Consider the following 23,926-nt stretch of genomic DNA (forward strand, 5'->3'; position numbering starts at 1 on the left):
TTATAGTTATTAATTTAATTGTTAATAAGAGTTCCAAATTTGTAGTTAGAACCTTATGAGACTTAATCAATAAATTGGCTATCTTTTTTCCTTCCTTGGAAGGGTGGTGCCCGAGGTAACTTTAATCAATTGAAGTTATTATTTAATATTAATAATAAAATATCAATATTTAATATTTTTATTTTGATAACCAAATTTATTGAATGTCGGTGCACCATTTCATGGTATCACGCCTGATGCATTATGGCACAACAGTGTGTTTTCTGCCCTTGATGCAATTCTTCTAACCATTCCACATTCCTTCCTATCTGCCTCCGAAATGTAAGATTTACTTTTTCTGGCCTGACTTACTTTTCTTCTCCTAGCTTCAGTCTCAATATTTTAGCTGCCTTATACTAAAACTCCCCCAGTTGAAACCCACATTCTTTCATTCACACTTGTATCAGACTTAGTGCTGTGTCACCATAGTTCCTCCACATAAAGTTCATGTTAGATTATCAGATCATTCCATTATCCAAATCTTTAAATTGTTCTTTACTGTTACTTATACCCCATATTTGAAAAAATGATATGGTTAGCGGTTGTTCAATCAATCTCAAAACGCCATCGTAAGGAGCAAATAGGGAAACTTAGTAATATAAACATCCTCAAAATATTGTAATATCCCCTATATAATATGTAACCAATAGTAATTTTTACTTACTTGGTCTCTGGTAACTTCTCAATTTATCTCAAGCTTTTCTTTTTTTTTCTTTATTTAATACACATTCAAATATCCTGCCTTTTTTATGAACATGAATCATAGTGCCTTAAAGAAGTTCTCTACAGTTCTCTGCGCTTTTGGAGTCTTGTTTCAACAATGCAAATACAACTCAGTATTATGTCCTTTTCTGTGGTTGTGCTCTTAATAAACTCTTTAAGGTACTCACAGTCTAACTTCCAGGTTTCTCTAAACCTTGTCACAAATTCACGGGCTTTCAAACCGTCTGAGGATCCAAACCTCAGACCAACTCCTCCTTAACACTATGTTTGCTGATAAAAAATAATAAATAAAATACACTTGAAATCTCAGATCCTCACCAGATAGATCGTAGTGCTGAGACGATCCGGGCTTGGGTCTCGGTCCCCGTATCTCAACCACGCATTGGGAGGTTAAGGTTGGAAACTATTTTCCCAAGAAAGCCACTCAACCAGAGACACCGAGTCCAGATGCGCTCCAGACGGCGATCCCGCTTCTGACACCAAATTGTATGAAATCTGGAAATACAAGAGGCTGGAAACACCAAAGTTATCTACGTGTATTTTAATAGCTCTGCAGAAAGGATCAACACAGAGAGTCACAAGGATCTCAGAGTAAAGATGGAGAGCAGTCAAATGCAAGGATCTTATATAGAGGACAAAGCGTTGTCTCTGAACCAATCCAGACTGGTTCTGTAGGCGCAGGAGAGAGAGGAGGGAATCTAAACACAAACAACTGATTTACATGTGTTTCCTAAGGAGATAAGCAGACATACATTCCGTTCTTTTGGAGTGTAAATAAGGGCTAAAGGGAAGTCTGGCAGTTTTCAGGTCATAAACAGTTCTGGGGGACCATAAAACAGCTCAGGTCATAAAAGTCTTCAGACTGGTCTGCCAAAAGGTTACTCTTCAACTATAAAATAGGTTTCAACCACACTTAGTTAATTCTTCCAATACAAGGCTTGTGAAGAAATCAAGATTCACAGCGTGGTCGCTGCCCTTCTCCAATCAATGACGAAATTCCTCTCTCCTTCATAAAACAGAACGATTGGACGGAGAGAGAAGTTAAACGAATCACTGAGCAGATGTCGCCCTTATTGTTTAATAATTGTGTTTCACCTAATCATGAAATGCAACAACAGCACAATGAATGACAGAGTGTGTTACTCATGGAGGGGACTACAGATCTCCGAGAGGAATGATTTCTTTCGTTGATAAAAACTCGATGTCTCCTCTTCCCAGTCGTCCACGTTGCTGTCCAGCTCATCGGTGTCCACGCCTTGTAAAGACAAACATACAAACAGTCAGAGATTTTCCTACTTTAAATTAAGGACTGTAGAGGGAAGTGAAGGGGTGAGGATTATTAAAGTGAGAGGTCTCACCTCTATACACAAAGGATGATTGTACGTGGTAAGAATAATAAAAATCTGTTTTACATAACGGACAAAACGGTTGTTGTTTAGTGTTGCTCTGCTGCTACCTGTTTTGTCAACTGACAAATGCTAATTAAGTAGTTTCCATTGTTGTGTTGTTTTCGGATTTTTTCATTAGTAACGACAGTCAATCTTAAAAGTCGTGATAACGCGTCGATTTGACTGTAGGACGCCGAGTCGAGCTCACAGATCAAATATAATGTCCACAGTTACGTAAACAACGTTATACTCTTGTCAGACTGTGTTGGTATTGTTGTTGTTTTTACAGACAAAATATTTTCTACGTGGAACCACATTCAGCAGTTTGTCCAGTAGGGGGAGCTGTGAGACAGTAGCTGTTCCTGGTGGTGTGAAACTGTCGCTCCACAGGAAACAGAAAGTAACAGCTGCTGCAGTGTTTCTGCTGCTGTTTGATTTTAAAAGGTTTTACATGAAATAAAATAAGGGACAGATGTTGAACACTGCCCTCTAGTGGATTCTGAATTCTCAAATTCACAAATACAGCTTATCAAATGTGATGAGAGCTGCAGAACAAACCCTCAGAGGGACTCGATCAGACACTCTCCAGTGGAACTGCTAGTTCAGATCATGAAAATCAAAAAGGAACAGAAACCTACGCAGCAGATAAATATGCCCGCTCACTAAATATGTAAATACAATGAGGACGAGTGGATCATAATTTACAGAGATGAGCCGTAATAAAACAAACCAGGTATTCCACATTTACAATGTGACCTAACATCCTATAACACTGATGGACTGTAAATCAAACCAAAGTGAAGTCGATCTGTTGACATGTTGGACGCTCTTGAGTTCCTCCTCTCTCCTCCTCCTCTCTCTCTCTCATGCCCCATCAGTAAAGTCTGTTCAATGACTTTTGTTCAGTGAGTTCATGACACACAGTCAGTTTGTTTCACCTCCATCTCACATGTGGAAAAGAAAAGAACCAATAATCAGCTCATTGATGATGATCAGGATCAATACAGGTTATAAACCATCAGGGAACCTTATTTCTACATTGATTTAGAAAACAACAGCAACATTATTTCTTTCAAACACATTCATGTCAGTGTCATTGTAGAATTCTGTCTTTACAAAGTGAGAACTGAATATCTGTGGTGCAGGAAGGTCAGTGTTTGATTGACAGCTGATCTCTGTGCGGAGCAGAAACGTCACGACGACGAACTTTGAGCAACAAACATGGAGACAAAAGAAGTAAATGATAAAACACAGAATCGAAATCAATCAATCATTCAATGACAGAGTAGCCTATATTCACAAATATAATTTAGTCTCTATATAGGGTTTAACAAGGTGTGACACCTCGTTCTTAACCCTCAACAAGAGAAAGGTAACCATTAAAAACATTTTAACAGGTTAAAAGAACATAGAAACTTCAGAGAGCCACATGTGAGGGATCCCTCTCCCAGGACGGGATAGAAGTGCGATAGATGCTCGTAAAGGAGAACATCAGCAAGATAAGATTGATTAGAATAAACACTTTCTAGCATAATGGAAGGTCAATGAATTGATGGATTATTGTCAGTAATGGTCGAAAGTATCTGAGGAGAAATATTATATATCAAGTTCAGCCTTGTTATAATCATAGTCCATGTTCAGCTATTACCTCAATCAGGTCCACCACCACACTACTAGATGCCAACATCGATACAGGATCCGCCATTGATATCAGGATCAGCTAAAGGCTAGGACACACAGGATCTCCAGGTTTAAATCACTGCTTTTAATGACTCAAGTCTATTTGAGTTTACAGAACTCAGCTGTGGCTCCATCACGGCACAAAACCATGCACCCAGCATAGAGAGGCTGAGTGACTGTGGTTTGGACTCTGTGGAGGAGAGTCATGGTGCTGTGAGACGCTGTAGAAGGACAGAACACCTGCACTCTGATCCAGGTACACTCCTACTCTGGAGGACAGAGGACCTGACACTGAGTCCTGATGTTATAATAAAAGTAACAACTTTTTCATAACAATGTAACGAGCAAGATTTATCATTGTATCCAAAACATTCTTTTTGTGAGTACCCTGCTCTGCTGATATTCTTGTATGTGACTGCTTACATAAACTGGTCCTCTCACCTCCACCTCCACCTCTCCCAGTAACAACGTTCCAGTCAGACTCTACTCAGGACCTGCCAACAACCAGTGAATCTGTCTGGGTGATCAGAATAAGACTGTTCTTTACTCATTAATGTTACTTTTCTGTTTCCCTCAGATACAACAGATTCTTATTTACTGTGTTTGATCCAGTGTGATTTCTGTGAATATTTTAAGGAGTCAGCTCTGGTCTTGGGCCTGGTTGAGGCAGTAAAACATCCACTTGAGACACAATCTGTAAAATCTCTGTCTCTGTCTCACTCAGAATGTCCTGTAGTCGCACTTCTGACTCAGACACAGCTGCTGTCACGTCTCAAAGTACCAGAGGATTTGATCCTGACGTTGATGAGGTAGATTCACTGAGTGGTGAGACAGAGGGGTAGTTGTGTAGAAACTGGTTGTGATCCTCTAAAATTGAGAGCCGCTTCAGTTCATGGTCTTTCTCTTCAGCTCAGTGATCTCCTGTTCAGTCTCTCCTGAAGCTCTCTGACCTCGACTCACTTCAGTTTGCTGCTGGGATCTGATCTTGCTGCTTCACATCAGAGCTTCTTTCTTCAGCAGACAGATCAGCTCAGTGAAGATCTTCTCACTGTCCTCACCGTTTTATCAGCAGAGCCATTGACGGCTCCTCCCCTCCTGTTGAAGCAGCTCACATCTTTCTCTCTGTCCTGAGTCCCTGCTGGATTGTTTGTCTCCCCAGCTCCGAGCTTCCTCTGCCTCTCAGTCCTTTCTGCTGCAGCTGTAACTGTGTCGTGGTCTTTATGTTCATCCACAGAGCAGAGATAACAGATACACTGCTGATCAGCGGCAGAACATCTTCTTCATCACCTCATCGGACGAGAGCAGATGCTCTCCCGAGCTTCTTCGAGGGCTCCACCAGCTTGTGCTTCTTAAATGGAGGTGACTGAAAATGAGGCTGGAGGTGTTTTTCACAATAAGAGGCTAAACAAACCAAACAGGACTTGAGAGTTTTCAGTTTTCTCCCAGTGCAGAAATCACAGGCCACATCTTCAGGTCCAGCATAAAGATCAGCAGGGAGCAGCTTGAGTCCAGTCTTCTTCAGCTCCTCCACTAAATCAGCTAACATGGTGCTTTTCACCAGGACAGGCCTCGTGTGAAGGTCTGTCTACACTGAGGCAGCTGTAGCTTCCTCTCCTCCTTGTCCCAGTGGGTGTTATACAGTCAGACAGCAGAGCTGTGTCCACAGCCAGTAGTCACCGTGATCCCTTCAGTAGATCCAGACAGACTAACAGCAGAATCTTTCTCTGTCCAGTTGATTTTGCTGCGCCATTTCAGCTGGTGCCAGTGACTGTAGAATAGATTCACTTCCTCTTAACAGAAACAGATCTCTGCTCCTCCCTCTCTCCTTCATTTCCTGCAGTGACTCATCTCCAACAGTCCACACCTTGTTGTTCACTGGTCCTTACACGTACACACCTGTGAAGGGAGGAGACTCAGACATATTCTGACTGGGAGGAGCTGGTTGTGTTGTGGTTGGTTTTTGAGGATTTACTGCATTTCACAGCGGCCTGTTCATACCTGGTGTTAAGAGCTTTCAGTGAGAGGCAGAGTGTGTTATCCTTCATTCACAACATACAGTAACAATTAAAGTCAAATCAAATAGATGCATTTAATAATAATAAATCACATATTTATTTATAAAGCACATCTCAGAACAAATAAAGAAGAACTTGTAAAATTAACAAATACAAACTCACTCATAGAAGAATGAAAAACTAAAAAAGTAGACAGCTGAGATAACCTGTTCCTCTTTTCTTCACCAATCGTGGCACTGGATTCGATGTAACCATGGGCTTATGGCGGGGTCTATGAGTGGCGTTCATTCTGGGGTCGTTGTTTATGATCCTGCTCCTCCTCGTGTACTGGGACGACGTCAGGGGCTTCAGCCTCCACCCGCTGCAGGACCTCAAACACGGGTCGCCTCAGGCTGCATCTTGTCCTCTGACGACTGCCGGCCCGTCCCTCTCTCCCTCCACCGCCAGAGCCCAGACCAGTTCTTCCTCCACCGTCCCCACCAACGCTTTCAAGACAAAACTCAACCCTGAGAAGATGAGAGACAGACAGCATGGCACACACAGAGACAGACAGAGACATACACACACACAGACACACAAACACACTACTGTGATCGGTTGACTTATATAAAGACTCTATAGATCTCTATATAGGGTCCATGTTTTAAAGCAGGACGTCTGACGCTGGTGTGACAGTTTGTGACTCCCCATTGAACCAAATGGTTGCCATGGTGATGGAGAAGAAGGCGTCCGGCTGCAGTGAGACTGAGACCAGAGCGGCTGTGAGGAAGAAGAGGAAGAAGAGGAAGAAGAGGAAGAAGAGGAAGAAGAGGAAGAAGATGGTGACGAGGCTGACGGCAACTGGGACACGTTCCCTCACCCTGCAGATCAACGATGAACCTGAGAGGTGTGAGTGCACAAAGACCAACTGTTCCCTGTCTGGTGACTTTCTGCAGAACTGCTTTGTTTTCAAACAAAATTTAACTCAGCTTTTTTTTTTATTAAAGCAGAGTAAATGGTTTTTGAGGTAAATTTTAAAATCTATGAGAAAAGTTAAACATAACTTTGATCTTTATGCAGAAGAGAAAAGAGAGAACACTTTCAGAACTTAAACTTCAGAAACAACGACCTCTAGTGGCAGCTCAGTGTTGTGTTGGCAGTGGTGAGAACTTAGTGTGTTTTATGATGTGATTTGTTCTGAATGTGACTGGATCACACACATCCTAGATACAAACGGCATTTTGTCTTTTAAAATCACAGCAGGATCATAAAGTACCTTGGTTACCAGCTCCACATGAACATGAAGATCAGAATGCATCACACAGACGCAAGTTTAAAACTCCAATGAAAATTCCAAAGCCCCTAATCAAACCTAGATGTATTTCAAAGTTCAAATCTTTAAATATATTTCCACCAACGATGGGTGAAATATTTTTTCTTTCCACTCAAAACGCAAATATGCTTCACTCGAATCTAATGACTGTGAACGGTTGATAGAAAACTGTCTTTTAAAGGACTGGGGAATTAATTCCATAATAATAAACCATTCTGATCATAAAGCTGCATAATTACAACATTTTCCATTTCTAACATGAGCAAATGTTAAATCTTAAATTAGTCCAAACCTCCACCCATGTTAAAGAAGAGGAAATAAAATTCCTGGACCTGCTCTAAATCTATGGGTTCTTCACTTGGTCCTCATACCTCATCCCTTCACAAACACTTCATGGAAATCGGTAAAGCAGTTTAATAGTGATCCTGTAATGTAATAAAGAATCAAACACACAGACAGGAGCAGGTAGTAATGACTTTGAATGTTTATTTAAAGTTATTCCCACTGCACAACCTCTCCCTGTTGTCCACTAAGGGGTGCTGTGAGACAGTAGCTGTTCCTGGTGGTGTGAAACTGTCGCCCTCTACAGGAAACAGAAAGTAACAGCTGCTGCAGTGTTTCCGCTGCTGTTTGATTTTAAAGGTTTTACATGAAATAAAATAAGGGACAGATGTTAAACACTGACCTCTAGTGGATTCTGAATTCTCAAATTCACAAATACAGCTTATCAAAATGCGATGAGAGCTGCAGAACAAACCCTCAGAGGGACTCGATCAGACACTCTCCAGTGGAACTGCTAGTTCAGATCATGAAAATCAGCACAGTAACAGAACCCACAGGCAGAGATAAATATGCCCGCTCAATAAATATGTAAATACAATGAGGACGCAGGATCCAAACTTACAAAGATGAGCCGTGATAAAAACAAACCAGGTTCCACATTTACAATGTGACCTAACATCCCATAACACTGATGGACTGTAAATCAAACCAAAGTGAAGCTTCCATCTGTTGGACATAAGCTGACGCTGAGTTCATTTCATCAGTAAAGTTCAAGGTTCAATGACTCTTGTTCAGTGAGTTTCAGGACACACAATCAGTCGAGCCTACACTCTGACATCTCAAGGCGTGGGAAAAGAAGAATAATCAGCCTTATTGATGATGATCAGGATCAATACAGGTTATAAACATCAGGAACCTTTATTTCAATATTGATTTAGAAAACAACAGCAACATTATTTTTCACACACATTCATGTCAGTGTCATTGTAGAATTCTGTCTTTACAAAGTGAGAACTGAATATTGTCAGGGTGCGTAAAATGGCAAACGTGAACCCAAAAGCACTACACCAGAGCAGTCTTAGAATGAGCAAGAGTTCTTGTTTAATGGATAATCAGGGGTCAAAAGCCAGGCAGACAGTCAGAGAATGCAAACAAATCCAGGGAGCAGGCAAAACGGCAATCCAGGGTCCAGAAGGCAGGTCACAGCGGAGAGATCAGGCAGAACAATGAATCAAGGGGGATGAACCTGAAAGCCAAGAAAACACACTAGACGATCTGCCAGAGAACAGAGGAAATGAGCCGTATATACTGCGGATCAATGACTGATGGAAAGCAGGTGAGTTTGGGGTGGGCAGGTAGAGGCTGAATTTGAAATGACATGAGAATTAGCACATGCAAAAATAAGACAAGACAATGAAAATGTTATTAAGAGCTGACTGAAGTTGTGACTGTGGTTCATGGCTGTCAAATATTTCAAATACATAATCTGATGTGCACATAGTTTTACTACCAAAAGGACAAGGAAAAACTATTTTTCTTTATTGATTTAAATGAAGTGTCTGGGTTGAGCTCATTAGTCTTTAACCTTCTTTGATCCCAGTGTGAACGCCAAGAAATAAGGTCTAACACCTCATTGTTTCTTCACTTACAAGCTGCCGCCATGTTTGGATTCACCGAGCAACTCCCGCCTGCACAGTTTGTGACCAATGTTCCTTCAGAGTAACGTCAAGGTCACATGAATCCCACCTGTATCAGTTTTTTTCTGAACGAGCCTGAGTTTGCAGGATTACTCAAAAACATGGGAACATCTTCCTCCTTCTTCTTCTTTCTCCTCCTTCTCCTTCTTTCTCTCTCCTCCTTCTCCTTCTTCTCTCTTCTTCAGTTCGTTCCTCTTCTCCTTTCTCCTTCTTCTCTCTCTCCAGTTGCTCTTTCTTTCCTGCTTCTTCTCCTTCTTCTCCTTCTTAACCTCTTGTACTCATTGGTCTTCAAGGCGAATTCCTGAAAAGACAGAGACAACATAAGTTTCAGCATTTTCTTCTTCAAACTCAACACCTAAACAATTAATCCATATAATCCAAATCTAAAATGATCTGATGTAACGTAATCTGAAGCTCAATGTTCCGCTGAATCAGGAGTTTTACTTCTTCCTCCAGATCTTCCAATTTCCCCTTCCACTCGTTTTCCACTATCACGTTGTCCAGGACCTGGAGCTGAAGATCAACGCTCAGGAGAAGCTTTCTTCCTCCTTCGCTCATTGTCGTCTTTTACATCTTCGAGCTTCTTCTCCAACTTTCCTCTCTGGCTCTTTGCTGTGTCCATTAAGATTCTCAATTTTTAACCAAGTCCCTGGCCTGATACAGCTGAAAGGCAGTAGAGGCTATCTGCTTCCTCGAGTTGCGTTTCAGTAAAGTTAGCTGCTTCTTCAGAGCATTGCTTACTGCAGCTAGACCAGTGTTTCCTGCAGCCAGGTTTTCCAGAGTAGCTTTCACATGTCTTTTATAACTGTGTTTGCAGCATCCAGCTTCTTCTTCAGTACAATGTTTTCAACCAGAGCAACGTTATATACAGCCTGCCTCTTCAGAGCGGTGTTTTCTGCAGCCAGAGCTGCATTCTTAGCATCCAGCTGCCTCTTCAGAAAGATGTTTTCTGCAGCTAGAACAGCTGCTTCTGCCACCTGCTCCATCAGAGCTTTGTTCTTAGCAGCCAGCTTCCTCAGTGACTGAAGGACACAATAACCTATAACAGGTAAAAGGATAAACCAATCCCTAACTTCAGATATATTCAAAGAGACAGAGATTATTGATCAATTTTAGTCATTTACACACGCCTGCTTTTAAAGTCTGTAAAACTACAGTAAGTAAGATTAAGAATAGTGGCAGATAATTAGTTTTTGAAGATAAACTAAAATGTTTAACCTGAAATCTCTCCTGCTTAAAACCAAACTTACTTCTCTTGAGCAGTTGATGCTGTTGATGTTGATGAACGTAGGTGATCCAGTGCAACAAAGTGGTTGTAAAAGTATATTTGCTAGATCGCTTCACTGACGGTTGCTTATCACGGTTTAAGGACGGGTGAGAGAGAAGATTCGCAGCCGCCTCCTTGAAATGTTTTCCCTAAATGGAGTTATTAATTGGCTATGAGATCAAAGCCAATTATGTCTGGCTTTGATCTGACCTGGACGGAAACATCAGCACACTGTTGCTGCTCTGACAGCTGCTTAGTGGGAGATCTTGCCTGCTCATGTCCAGTAACACACACGCCAACAATCTCTACACACACACATACACACACACACACACACACACACACAAAGAAAACCCACACAGAAATAACACGTACATTACTCCAAGATATACACATCAACATGTGTACTGTGCTATGAGCCGAATATGTGTACACGCCTGAGTCACATAGGTTAAACCTGCAATAAAGTGATTTCTGCCACATGGGGGCAGAAACATTTCCTAAATATTTTTTATCTATGTAGACTGTAGAGGGAAGTGAAGGGTGAGGATTATTAAAGTGAGAGGTCTCACCTTCTATACACACAGGATGATTGTATGTGGCAAGAATAATAAAAAAATCTGTTTTTACATAACGTAAAAAACGTTTTTTGTTTAGTGTTGCTCTGCTGCGTTCTTGTTTTGTCAACTAACAAAACAAGTAATTAAGAAGTTTGCATTGTTGTGTTGTTTCTTCATATTTTTCATTAGTAACAACAGTCAATCTTTTAAAGTCGATAACGTGCCGACTTTGACTGTAGGATGTCAAGTCGAGCTAACAGATCAAATATAATGTCCATAGTTACGAAGAACTATATACTCTTGTCAGACTGTGCTGGTATTGTTGTTGTTTTTACAGACAAAATATTTTCTTACGTGAACCACATTCAGCAGTTTGTCCAGTAGGGGAGCTGTGAGACAGTAGCTGCGTTCCTGGTGGTGTGAATCTGTCGCTCTACAGGAAATGCAGTATGCAACAGCTACAGTGTTTCTGCTGCTGTTTGATTTTAAAGGTTTTACATGAAATAAAATAAGGGGACAGATGTTAAACACTGCTCTAGTGGATTCTGAATTCTCAAATTCACAAATACAGCTTATCAAATGCGATGAGAGAGCTGCAGAACAAACCCCTGTAGAGGGACTCGATCAGACACTCTCCAGTGGAACTGCGAACGGGATCATGAAAATCAAAGCAACAGAAACCTACGAGCAGCAGATAAATATGCCCGTCACTAAATATGTAAATACAATGAGGACGAGTGGATCTCACACTTTACAGAGATGAGCCGTGATAAAAACAAACCAGGTTCCACATTTACAATGTGACCTAACATCCTTACAACACTGATGGACTGTAAATCAAACCAGTGAAGTCGATCTGTTGGACATGTTGACGCTCTGAGTTCATTTCATCAGTAAAGTCTGTTCAGTGACTCTTGTTCAGTGAGTTCATGGACACACAGTCAGTTTGTTTCACTCCATCTCACATGTGGAAAAGAAAGAACGAATAATCAGCTCATTGATGATGACTGATCAATACAGGTTATAAAAACATCAGGGAACCTTATTTCTACATTACTCTAGAAAACAGCAACATTATTTCTTTTCAAAAACATTCATGTCAGTGTAATTGTAGAATTCTGTCTTTACAAAGTGAGAACTGAATATCTGTGGTGCAGGAAGGCTGTTTGATTGACAGCTGATCTCAAAAGCGGAGCAGAAACGCCACGCACGACGAACTTGAGCAACAAACATGGAGACAAAAGAAGGAAATGATAAAAACACAGAATCTCAATCAATCAATAAAATTCTTATTTGTATAGCCCATATTCACAAATACAATCTGTCTCATAGGGCTTTAACAAGGTGTGACATCCTCTGTTCTTAACCCTCAACAAGAGAAAGGAAAACGACGAAAAAACATTTAACAGGTTAAAAAGAACATAGAAAACCTCAGAGAGCCACATGAGGGATCCTCCTCCAGGACGGACTGAAGTGCAATAGATGCCTGCAAAGGAGAACATCAGGAAGATAAGATTGATTAGGAATAAACACTTTCTAGCATAATGAAGGTCAATGAGTTGATTGATTATTGTCAGTAATGGTCGAGTATCTGAGGAGAAATATTACATCAAGCAGTCTTGTTGTAATCATAGTCCACGGGCCGCTGTCACCTACATCGTGGTCCACCACCACTATCAGATGCCAACACATACAGATCCAATATTATCTGTGATCAGCCAGCCAGACACAGGATCCTCCAGGTTTAAATCACTGCTGCAGTCGACTCAAGTCTATTTCAGTTCACGAACTCAGCTGTGGATCCAGAATAATAACAAACCCAAACTCCAGCATAGAGAGGCTGAGGAATGTAGTCTTGGACTCTGTGAGAGAGTCATGGTGTCAGTACGCTGTAGAAGGACAGAACACCTGCACTGTGATCCAGGTACACTCCTACTCTGAGGACCAAGGACCTGGGACACCGGAGTCCTGATGCTGCTGTAATAAAAGATATAACTGTTTCTATAACAATGTAACGACCAAGATTTATCATTGAATCCAACACATATTTCAGACTTCTCTGCTCTGCTGATATTCTTGTATGTGACTGCTACACTAATCTGTCCCTTTCTCACCTCCACCTCCACCTCCTGGGTAACAACGCCCAGTCAGACTTTCTCTACTCAGGACCTGACGCCAAACAGTGAATCTGTCTGGGTGATCAGAATAAGACTGTTCTTTACTCACAATGTTACTTTTCTGTTTCCTCAGATAATAACAGAATCTTTTGTTTACTGTGTTTGGATCCAGTGATTTCAGAATATTTTAAGGAGTCAGCTCTGGTCTTGGGCTCTTGCTGTGGCAGTAAAACATCCACTTGAGACACAATCTGTAAAATCTCTGTCTCTGTCTCACTGTTGAATGTCCTGTAGTCGACCTCTGACTCCAGACACAGTTGCTGTCACGCCCTCAAAGTACCTCAGAGGACGGATCCTGATGCTGGATGAGTGTGTAGATCACTGTGTGGACAGTGAGGGGTAGTTGTGTAGAAACTGGTTGTGATCCTCTGTGTCTGAGAGCTGCTTCTCAGTTCATGGTCTTCCTCTTCAGCTCAGTGATCTCCTGCTCCAGTCTCTCCTGAAGCTCTCTGACTCGACCTACTTCAGTTTGCTGCTGGGATCTGATCTGCTGCTTCACATCAGAGTTTTTCTTCAGCAGACAGATCAGCACAGTGAAGATCTCTGATTGTCCTTCACTGCTTTATCAGCAGAGTCATTGACGGCCTCCTCCTCCCGTTGAAGCAGCTTCACATCTTTCTTCTGTCCTGGAGTCCCTGCTGGATTGTTTGTTCCTCAGCCCGAGCTCTCTGCCTCTCAGTCCTTTCTGCTGCAGCTGCACTGTGTCGTGGTCTTTATGTTCATCCACAGAGCAGAGATACCAGATACACTGCTGATCAGCAAGCAGAACATCTTCATCACCTCATCGTGACGAGAGCAGATGTTCTCCTGAGCTTCTCCGAGGGCTCCACCAGCCAGGTTTAAATGGAGGTGACTGCCGAAAATGAGGCTGGAGGTGTTTTTCACAATAAGAGGCTGAAATAACCAAACAGGACTTGAGAGCTTTCAGTTTTCTCCCAGTGCAGAAAATCACAGGCCACATCTTCAGGTCCAGCATAGCAGTGATCAGCAGGAGACAGCTGAGTCCAGTCTTCAGCTCCTCCACTAAATCAATAACATGGTGTTTTCTGCCTCAGGACAGGCCCTCGGTGTGAAGGTCTGTCTACACTGGAGGGCAGCTGTAGCTTCCTCATCCTCTTGTCCCAGTGGGTGTTAATACAGCTCAGACAGTAGCCGTGTCCACAGCCAGTAGTCACCGGATCGCTCAGTGGATCCAGACAGACGAACAGCAGACCTTTCTCTCTCCAGTTGATTTTCTTGCTGCGCCATTTCAGCTGGTGCCAGTGACTGTAGAATAGATTCACTTCTGAACAGAAACAGATTCTGCTCCTCCTCTCCTTCACTCCCTGCAGTGACTCATCTCCAAATAGTCCACACCTTGTTGTTCACTGGTCCTTACACGCACACACCTGTGAAGGAGGAGACTCAGACATATCTGACTGGAGGAGCTGAAGTAGTTGTGGTTATTTTGAGGATTTACTGCATTTCACAGCAGCCTGTTCATACTTTGGAAAAGCTAGAGGAGCTTTCAGTGAGAGGCAGAGTGTGTTATCCTTCATCTTGGCCAACATACAGTAACAATGAAAGTCAAATCAAATAGATGCATTTAATAATAATAAATCATATATTTATTTATAAAGCACATCTCAAAACAAATAAAGAAGAACTAGTAAAATTAACAAATACAAACTCACTCATAGAAGAATGAAAAACTAAAAAAGTAGACAGCAGAGATAACCTCTTCCTCTTTTCTTCACCAATCACGGCGCTGGATTCGATGTAACCATGGGCTTATGGCGGGGTCTATGAGTGGCGTTCATTCTGGGGTCGTTGTTTATGATCCTGCTCCTCCTCGTGTACTGGGACGACGTCAGGGGCTTCAGCCTCCACCCGCTGCAGGACCCTCAAACACGGGTCGCCTCAGGCTGCATCTTGTCCTCTGACGACTGCCGGTCTGTCCCTCTCTCTCCTCCACCGCCAGGAGCTCCAGACCAGCTCCTTCCTCCACAGTCCCTTGCTCAACGCTTTTCAAGACTAAACTCATCCCTGAGAAAGACGAGACAGACAGTAAGGCACACACAGAGACAGACAGAGACACACACACACACACACACACACACATTAATGTGATCGTTGACTTATAGAAAGACTCTATAGATCTCTCATAGGGTCCATGTTTTAAAGCAGGATGTCTGACGCTGGTGTGACAGTTTGTGACTCCCCATTGATGAACCAAATGGTTGCCATGGTGATGGAGAAGAAGGCGTCCGGCTGCAATGAGACTGAGACCAGAGCGGCTGTGAGGGAGAAGAGGAAGAAGATGGTGACGAGGCTGACGGCAACTGGGACACGTTCCCTCACCCTGCAGATCAACGATGAACCTGAGAGGTGTGAGTGCACAAAGACCAACTGTTCCTGTCTGGGGACTTTCAGAACTGCTTTGTTTTCAAACAAAATTTAACTCAGCTTTTTTTTTTTATTGAAACACAGTAAATGGTTTTTGAGTTATATTTTAAAATCTATGAGAAAAGTGAAACATAACTTTGATCTTTATGCAGAAGAGAAAAGAGAGAACACTTTCAGAACTTAAACTTCAGAAACAACGACCTCTAGTGGCAGCTCAGTGTTGTGTTGGCAGTGGTGAGAACTTAGTGTGTTTTATGATGTGATTTGTTCTGAATGTGACTGGATCACACACATCCTAGATACAAAACTATGTATTTTTGTCTTTTAAAATCACAGCAGGATCATAAAGTACCTTGGTTACCAGCTCCACATGAACATGAAGATCAGAATGCATCACACAGACGTGTTTAAAACCCAAATGAAAAAATCTAAAGCCCCTAATCAAACCTAGATGTATTTCAAAGTTCAAATCTTTAAATATATTTCCACCAACGATGGGTGAAATATTTTTTCTTTCCCACTTAAAACGCAAATATGCTTTCACTGATTCTAATGACTGTGAATGGTTGATAGAAAACTGTCTTTTAAAGGACTGGGGAATTAATTCCATAATAATAAACCATTCTGATCATAAAGCTGCATATAATTTATAACATTTTCCATTTTCAACATAAGCAAATGTTAAATCTTAAATTAGTCCAAACCTCCACCCATGTTAAAGAAGAGGAAAATAAAATTCCTGGACCTGCTCTAAATCTATGTATTCTTCACTTATCTCATACCTCATCCTTCACAAACACTTGGCGGAAATCGGTGTGCTGAGTTGATAGTGATCCTGTAATGTAATAAAGAATCAAACACGCAGACAGGAGCAGGTAGTGATGACTTTGAATGTTTATTTAAAGTTATTCCCATTGCACAACCTCTCCCTGTTGTCCACTAGGGGAGCTGTGAGACAGTAGCTGTTCCTGGTGGTGTGAAACTGTCGCCCTCTACAGGAAACAGAAAGTAACAGCTGCTGCAGTGTTTCTGATGCTGTTTGATTTTAAAGGTTTTACATGAAATAAAATATGGGACAGATGTTAAACACTGCTCCCTAGTGGATTCTGAATTAAATTCACAAATACAGTTTATCAAATGTGATGAGAGCTGCAGAACAAACCCTCAGGAGGGACTCGATCAGACACTCTCCAGTGGAACTGCTAGTTCAGATCATGGAAATAAAAAGAACAGAAACTCACGCAGTGGCAGATAAATATGCCCGTTCACCAAATATGTAAATACAATGAGGACGAGTGATTCAAACTAGCAGAGATGAGCCGTGATAAAAACAATCCAGGTTCCACATTTACAATGTGACCTAACATCCCATAACACTGGATGGACTGTAAATCAAACCAAAGTGAAGTCGATTCGTTGACATGTTGACGCTCTCTGAGTTCATTTCATCAGTAAAGTCTGTTCAATGACTCTGTTCAGTGAGTTCATGGACACACAGTCAGTTTGTTTCACTCCATCTCACAAGGGAAAAGAAAAGAGAACTGTAATAATCAGCTCATTGATGATGATCAGGATCAATACAGGTTATAAAATATCAGGGAACCTTATTTTACATTGATTTAGAAACAGCAACATTATTTCTTTCAAACACATTCATGTTTATGTCATTGTAGAATTCTGTCTCTTACAAAGTGAGAACTGAATATCTGAGGTGCAGGAAGGTCAGTGTTTGATTGACAGCTGATCTCTGTAAAGGAGCAGAAATCACACGACGATTTCCAACTTGAGCAACAAACATGGAGACAAAAGGGAGTAAATGATAAAAACACAGAATCTAAATCAATCAATCAATCAAATTTTATTTGTATAGCCCATATTCACAAATACAATCTGTCTCATAGGGTTTAACAAGGTGTGACATCCCCTCTGTTCTTAACCCTCAACAGAGAAAGGAAAACTACTAAAAAAACCTTTAACAGTTTAAAAGAACATAGAAAAACCTCAGAGAGCCACATGTGAGGGATCCCTCTCCCAGGACGGACAGAAGTGCAATAGATGCCTGGGTAAAAGGAGAACATCAGCAAGATAATATTGATTAGAATAAACACGTTGTAGCATAATGGAAGGTCAATGAATTGATGGATTATTGTCAGTAATGGTTTAGTATTTGAGGAGAAATATTGTATATCAAGCAGTCTTGTTGCAATCATAGTCCACAGTCAGCTGTCACCAATCGTGGGTCCACCACCACTATCAGGATGCCAACACGACAAGAAAGATCCGCCACAGCCACAGAGTTCAGCCAGCCGAAGGACACAGATCCAGGTTAAATCTACTGCTTTTGTACGACTCAAGTCTATTTGAGTTTATAGAACTCAGCTGTGGCTCCAGAATAATGATAAACCAAAACCCAGCATAGAGAGGCTGAGGAAGGGTCTGGACTCTGTGGAGGAGAGTCACAGTGTCAGAGACTTGTGAAGGACAGAACAACACTCTGCACTGTGATCCAGGTACACTTACTCTGAGGACAGAGGACCTGACACTGGAGTCCTGATGCTGCTGTATTAAAAGTTATAACTGTTTCCATAACACTGTAACGAATTAAGATTTATCATTGAATCCAACTACAGTCACTCTGAGTTTCCTGCTCTGTTGATATTCTTGTATGTGATCACACTAACTGCTCCTGTCACCCTCCACCTCCCAGTAACAACGTCCAGTCAGACTCTCTCTACTCAGAACCTGAGGCCAATCAGTGAATCTTGTCTAGTGATCAGAATAAGACTGTTCTTTACCTACTATGCTACTTTTCTGTTTCCCCTCAGATAATAACAGATGTTTGTTTGCTGTGTTTGATCCAATGTGATTTCCTGTGAATAGCTTCTAAGAAGTCAGCTCGACGGCTTGGCTGAGACAGTAAAACATCCACTTGAGACACAATCTGTAAAATTCTGTCTCTGTCTCACTCAGAATGTCCTGTAGTCGACCTCTGACCTGTGACACAGTTGCTGTCACGTCCTCAAAGTTCCTCAGAGGACTAGATCCTGATTCTGGATGAGTGTAGATCTTCACTGAGGCAGGACAGTGAGGTAGTTGTGTAGAAACTGGTTGTGATCCTCTGTGTCTGAGAGCTGCTTCAGTTCATGGTCTTTCCTCTCAGCTCAGTGATCTCCTGCTCCAGTCTCTCCTGGAAGCTCTCTGACTCGACTCACTTCAGTTTGCTCGTTGGGATCTGATCTGCTGCTCGGACATCAGAGCTTCTTTCTTCTCTATGGTGAGACGATCAGCTCAGTGAAGATCTTCTCACTGGGAATCCTTCACTGCTTTATCAGCAGAGCCATTGACGGCCTCCTCCTCCTGTTGAAGCAGCTCTTCACAACTTTCTCTCTGTCCTGGGAATCCTGTTGGATTGTTTGTCTCCTCAGCCCGAAGCCTCTGCCTCTCAGTCCTTTCTGCTGCAGCTGACACTGTGTCGGTCTTTATGTTCATCCACAGAGCAGAGATAACAGATACACTGCTGATCAGTGCGGCAGAACACTACCACCTCATTGCACGAGCAGATGTGTTCCTCCTGAGCTTCTCCGAGGGCTCCACCAGCTTGTGCTTCTTAAATGGGAGGTGACTTATAATGAGGCTGGAGGTGTTTTTCACAATAAGAGGCTAAACAAACCAAACAGGACTTGAGAGTTTTCAGTTTTCTCTCCCAGTGCAGAAATCACAGGCCATCTTCAGGTCCAGCATAGCAGTGATCAGCAGGAGCAGCTTGGAGTCCAGTCTTCTTCAGCTCCTCCACTAAATCAGCTAACATGGTGTTTTTCACCAGGACAGGCCTCGGTGTGAAGGTTCTGCCCACACTGAGGGCAGCTGTAGCTTCCTCTCTCTCATCCCCATTGCTCCAGGGAGTTAATACAGCCATACAGTAGCTGTGTCCACAGCCAGTAGTCACTGATCCTTTCAGCGGTTCCAGACAGATCAACAGCAGAATCTTCTCTGTCCAGTTCATTTTCTTGCTGCGCCATTTCTCAGCTGGTGTCAGTGACTGTAGAATAGATTCACTTCCTCTTACTGAGAAACAGATCTCTGATCCCCTCTCTCTCCTTCTCTTACTGCAGTGACTCATCTCCCACAGTCCACACCTGATGGTTCTGCATTGGTCCTACACTCTATACACCTGTGAAGGGAGGAGACAAAGAAATATCCTGACTGGGAGGAGCTGGTTGTGTTGTTGGTTTTTTTGCTCATTGTGGGAACTGTTGGGTTTGATTATTTACTCTGTATCACAATTTTGACCGAGTCATAATGTTTAGTTAATAAAATTTAGTTTCTCTTTATTTTACATGGTAAGTCATGTTTTGACTGAGTATTTCATCACCATGGTCATTTCTACTTCATTCACCACACAGACATTATCTTTATATCTTTTCTAACATTCATTTACCTCAATAAAACAAATGACACTGTTTGTTTCTATCATCATAAAGTGCCGCCTCCGTATGAATGAGTCCAAACATCAAAAATCAAAGTTCAAGTGGGATCATATTTTTTAGTGCAGGGTTGTAACCTTACATTACACTTGGTGTTTTTCTGTCTCTGAGCACTCACTGTATATCTCCTCCTATTCCTCACTTGACTCTGTCATGAAAACCTAAACATCCATCATGGAACCAAGACCCTGGAGCTGCAGCTTAACGAATATATATAACAGCAGTGAGCCGGTGGGGAAACGATGGGGCAGCTGCTGTCTCCACAACAGAAGGACCAGGCAGCTGAAAGTTACAGCCACACCACATTAACACCACCACCCCCCCACAGAGAACCAGGAGAATCTACATGTGAAGAAATGACTGATGTGGTTTATATCTTGTTAAAGTCTAATGTTGCAGGTTCAGATACATTCATGTACATTCTGTACCTTTTCCACTAAGTTGTTTATAGATAAGGATTAGCTGACTGGTGTTTTCTTACACTAGGTGTGTTCAGGTTAATGAGGAAGAAGATCTCTGCAGCCTTTAGTGTCCGACCTCACTTTTCCATTAGTGATCAACTATGAACCTGAGAGGTGTGAGTGCACAAAGACCAACTGTTCCCTGACCGGTCACTTTCTGAAGAACTGCTTCGTTTTCATACAAAATTTAACTCAGCTTTTTTTAATTAAAACAGAGTAAATGGTTTTTGAGTTAGATTTTAAAATCTATGAGAAAAGTGAAACATAACTTTCACCTTTATGCAGAAGAGAAAAGAGAGAACACTTTCAGACCTTAAACTTCAGATACAACGACCTCTAGTGGCAGCTCAGTGTTGTGTTGGCAGTTGTGAGAACTTAATGTGTTTATGAGATGTGATTTGTTCTGAATGTGACTGGATCACACACATCCTAGATATAAAACAATGTATGTGTTTAAAATCACAGCAGAATCATAAAGTACCTTGGTTACCAGCTCCACATGAACATGAAGACCAGAATGCATCACACAGACTTGTTTAAACCCCAAATAAAAAAATCTTAAGCCCCTAATCAAACCTAGATTTATATCAAATTAAAAATTGTGATGGAAATCTGGAAAATACAAGAGGCTGGTAACACCAAAGTTATCTACGTGTATTTTAATAGGGGCTTTCTGCAGAAAGGATCAACACAGAGAGTCACAAGGATCTCAGAGTGAAGATGGAGAACAGTCCAATACAAGGATCTTATATAGGAGGACTAAGTCTGCCTCTCTGAACCAATCCAGACTGGTTCTGTAGGCGAGGAGAGAGAGAGAATCTAAACACAAACAACTGATTTACATGTGTTTCCTAAAGAGATAAGCAGACATGCATTCCGTTCTTTGGAGAGTAAATAAGTGGTTAAAGGGTCTGGCAGTTTCAGTCAGGTCATAAACAGTTCAGACCAAAACAGCTCAGGTCATAAAAGTCTTTAGACAGGTCTGCAAAACTTACACTCAACTACAAAATAGTTTTCAACCACACTTAATTAATTTTTCCAATACATTTCCCTCCTTTTGTCATTTATGACAACACAAGAGAACTACTGTAAAAATCAAATACATCAATTCACAAGGATTCAAAATGCATCATCATCAGCACTGTAGAAGAAAGCAAACTGCTGTGAAAACAACTAATACAGTTGATGGGAGGAAAAGTACAGTTCCTCTAAGGCCACACAGGCCTGGCTGTATTCACTGTGTGTACAGTGGGTGGATGGTCTGGTCCTGGAACTCTCTTGCAGTGCCTGGAATCCACGTTGTCATTTCAGCGCCCTCGTCTGCTGTGTGTGTTGTTAGCATGTTCTGGTACGGTCCTGTAAGTTGGAGTTCCTGTAAGTGAGCCGTGGGGGTGGTTGAGTCGACCTGAAAGAGAATGTGTGAAGCAGGTAGTGGCTGGCGAGCAGTTGCTCTTGCTGTTGCACCCGCTCCGGCATTACCCTGTGATACTGGGTCATTATTAAAAGTGTGAGCATCACATTTACATACTGCAACCTGTTTGGGGAGGAGGATAGCATCAAGCATCAGAGACACTAGAGCATGATATACAATTGGTTTGTCTCTGTTTCCAAATCGTGCAAAATGATGTACTACACCACATGCATATCTACTGTCTATGTAGATATTGACCCTTTTCCCTTCAGTCAATTTGCATGCTTCAATGAGAGCAGTGAGCTCTGCTGCTTGTGCAGACAGAGAAGCAGGGAGTGGTCATGCAATCAATGTATCACGTGCTGTTACCACAGAGAAACCAACTTGATTTGCTCCTTCTTGTCTGAATTGCAGATGCTGATCCATCCACAAACAGTTCAAAGTCTGGATTCTGCAAAGGTGTTTCCTGTAAGTCTGGTCTGGGAAACAAACTTCAGCTATTGTTACTACACAGTTGTGTTGTTCACCATCTCCTTCTGTTAGAAGAAGAGTAGCTGGGTTTAGAACATTACATCTTTTCACAGTGATGTTAAGCATTCCCAACAGAATAGCATGTTATAGATAGCATCATAGACACAGCATTTGGGATCAGCAGGGTGAGTGGGGAGTATCCTACTAAATCCTTGGATACCATGACAGTCTTATCTGAAGCTGCTACAGCTCTAAGACAAGTAAGGAGGCCTGCAGCAACAGGATCAAGTTTTGCTGAGAAAAATGCCACAGGTCTCTGTTTGCCCCCATGGTCTGGGAGTAGCACTGATGTCATGTAGCCCCCCTTCTCATCAACTGCCTGTGTGAAAGGTGGGACAGGGTTCAGTAGTCCTAAGGTCGGGGTCGTTTGTAAGGTCAGTTTCAAGTCAGTGAAAGCTTTCTCTGCGTCATCAGTCCATGTCACCTCACTATATGCTTGTAGGCCTTGCCCGTGTGCGATTGCGCTGAGGGCTCCTCGAGGACAGCATAGTTAGGAATAAATGATCTGCAATAAGAGCACATTCCCAGGAATGACATCACTTGTTTCTTTGTGACAGGTTTTGGAATATTTTGAATTGCTAATACTCTCTTAGGGGAGAGGGATTTGCCCTCTGCTGTGATCACATGCCCTAAAAATGAAACTTGTTCTTTTGCAATTTTTTCAGGTTTGCTTTGTGGCCTTCTGCAGCTAAATGTTAAGAGAGCTAAGAGAGCCACAGTATCATTTTCACATTGTTCTTTAGTTGGAGCACAAATCATTAAATCGTCAACATATCGTAAAAGTGCACTTCCTGGTGTTATCTCTAATGATCTTAAGCTTTCTTTTAGTGCCTGGTTGTAAATGGTCGGTGATTCACAATAGCCCTGACACAGGCGTGTGAATGTATAACTTTCTCTGTTGAACTCAAATGCAAACCAGTATTGGGTGTCTTTATCAATTCGAACGCTGAAAAATGCATTTGCCAGATCAACAACAGGGAACCATTTACTATCCGCGGAACTTGGGAAAGGATTGTATAAGGATTTCGAACAGACAGAGCGCATTGTTGTACTGGCGCGTTGACAACTTACAAATCTTGGATGAATTCGCAAATCATCAGGTTGTGTTTTATCAAAAATATTCTTCCCGGAAAAATTGAAGTGTGCACTAGTGAATCCTTGCGAATGTAGCGGGGTGGGAAAGCGGGGATAGTGATAGGTTGCCACAACGCCACCTGGGAAATTTCACCTCCAGGAAATAACTCAACTATTGTAAGTGCAGCAGCACAGGTTCGTTTAAATCACGGGGCAAGAGACGTGTTTAACTAATAAACAAAGAACTTTAATATAACCAAATAAATGCATAAATCAACAAACAAACTGAAAACAAACAGAACACCAATTAACAGGCAATACAACGCTTGACATGAGCAACACAGGGACAGGGCTGGGACTTACCGCGGCGACGACAACCAAAGAAAAAGGGGAAGGATTAATAAACTCGCCACCCGTGACACAGCAAACCAACAAAACGG

General features: G+C 42.0%; 1 pseudogene; it reads right to left on the reverse strand.

The window, feature by feature from the left end:
* Positions 1–1,901: 1,901 nt before the first annotated feature.
* Positions 1,902–21,946, reverse strand: LOC124854566 (annotated as a pseudogene).
* Positions 21,947–23,926: the final 1,980 nt, after the last annotated feature.

This window comes from Hippoglossus stenolepis, chromosome 2 (assembly GCF_022539355.2).
Source record: "Hippoglossus stenolepis isolate QCI-W04-F060 chromosome 2, HSTE1.2, whole genome shotgun sequence".
NCBI lineage: Eukaryota > Metazoa > Chordata > Actinopteri > Pleuronectiformes > Pleuronectidae > Hippoglossus > Hippoglossus stenolepis.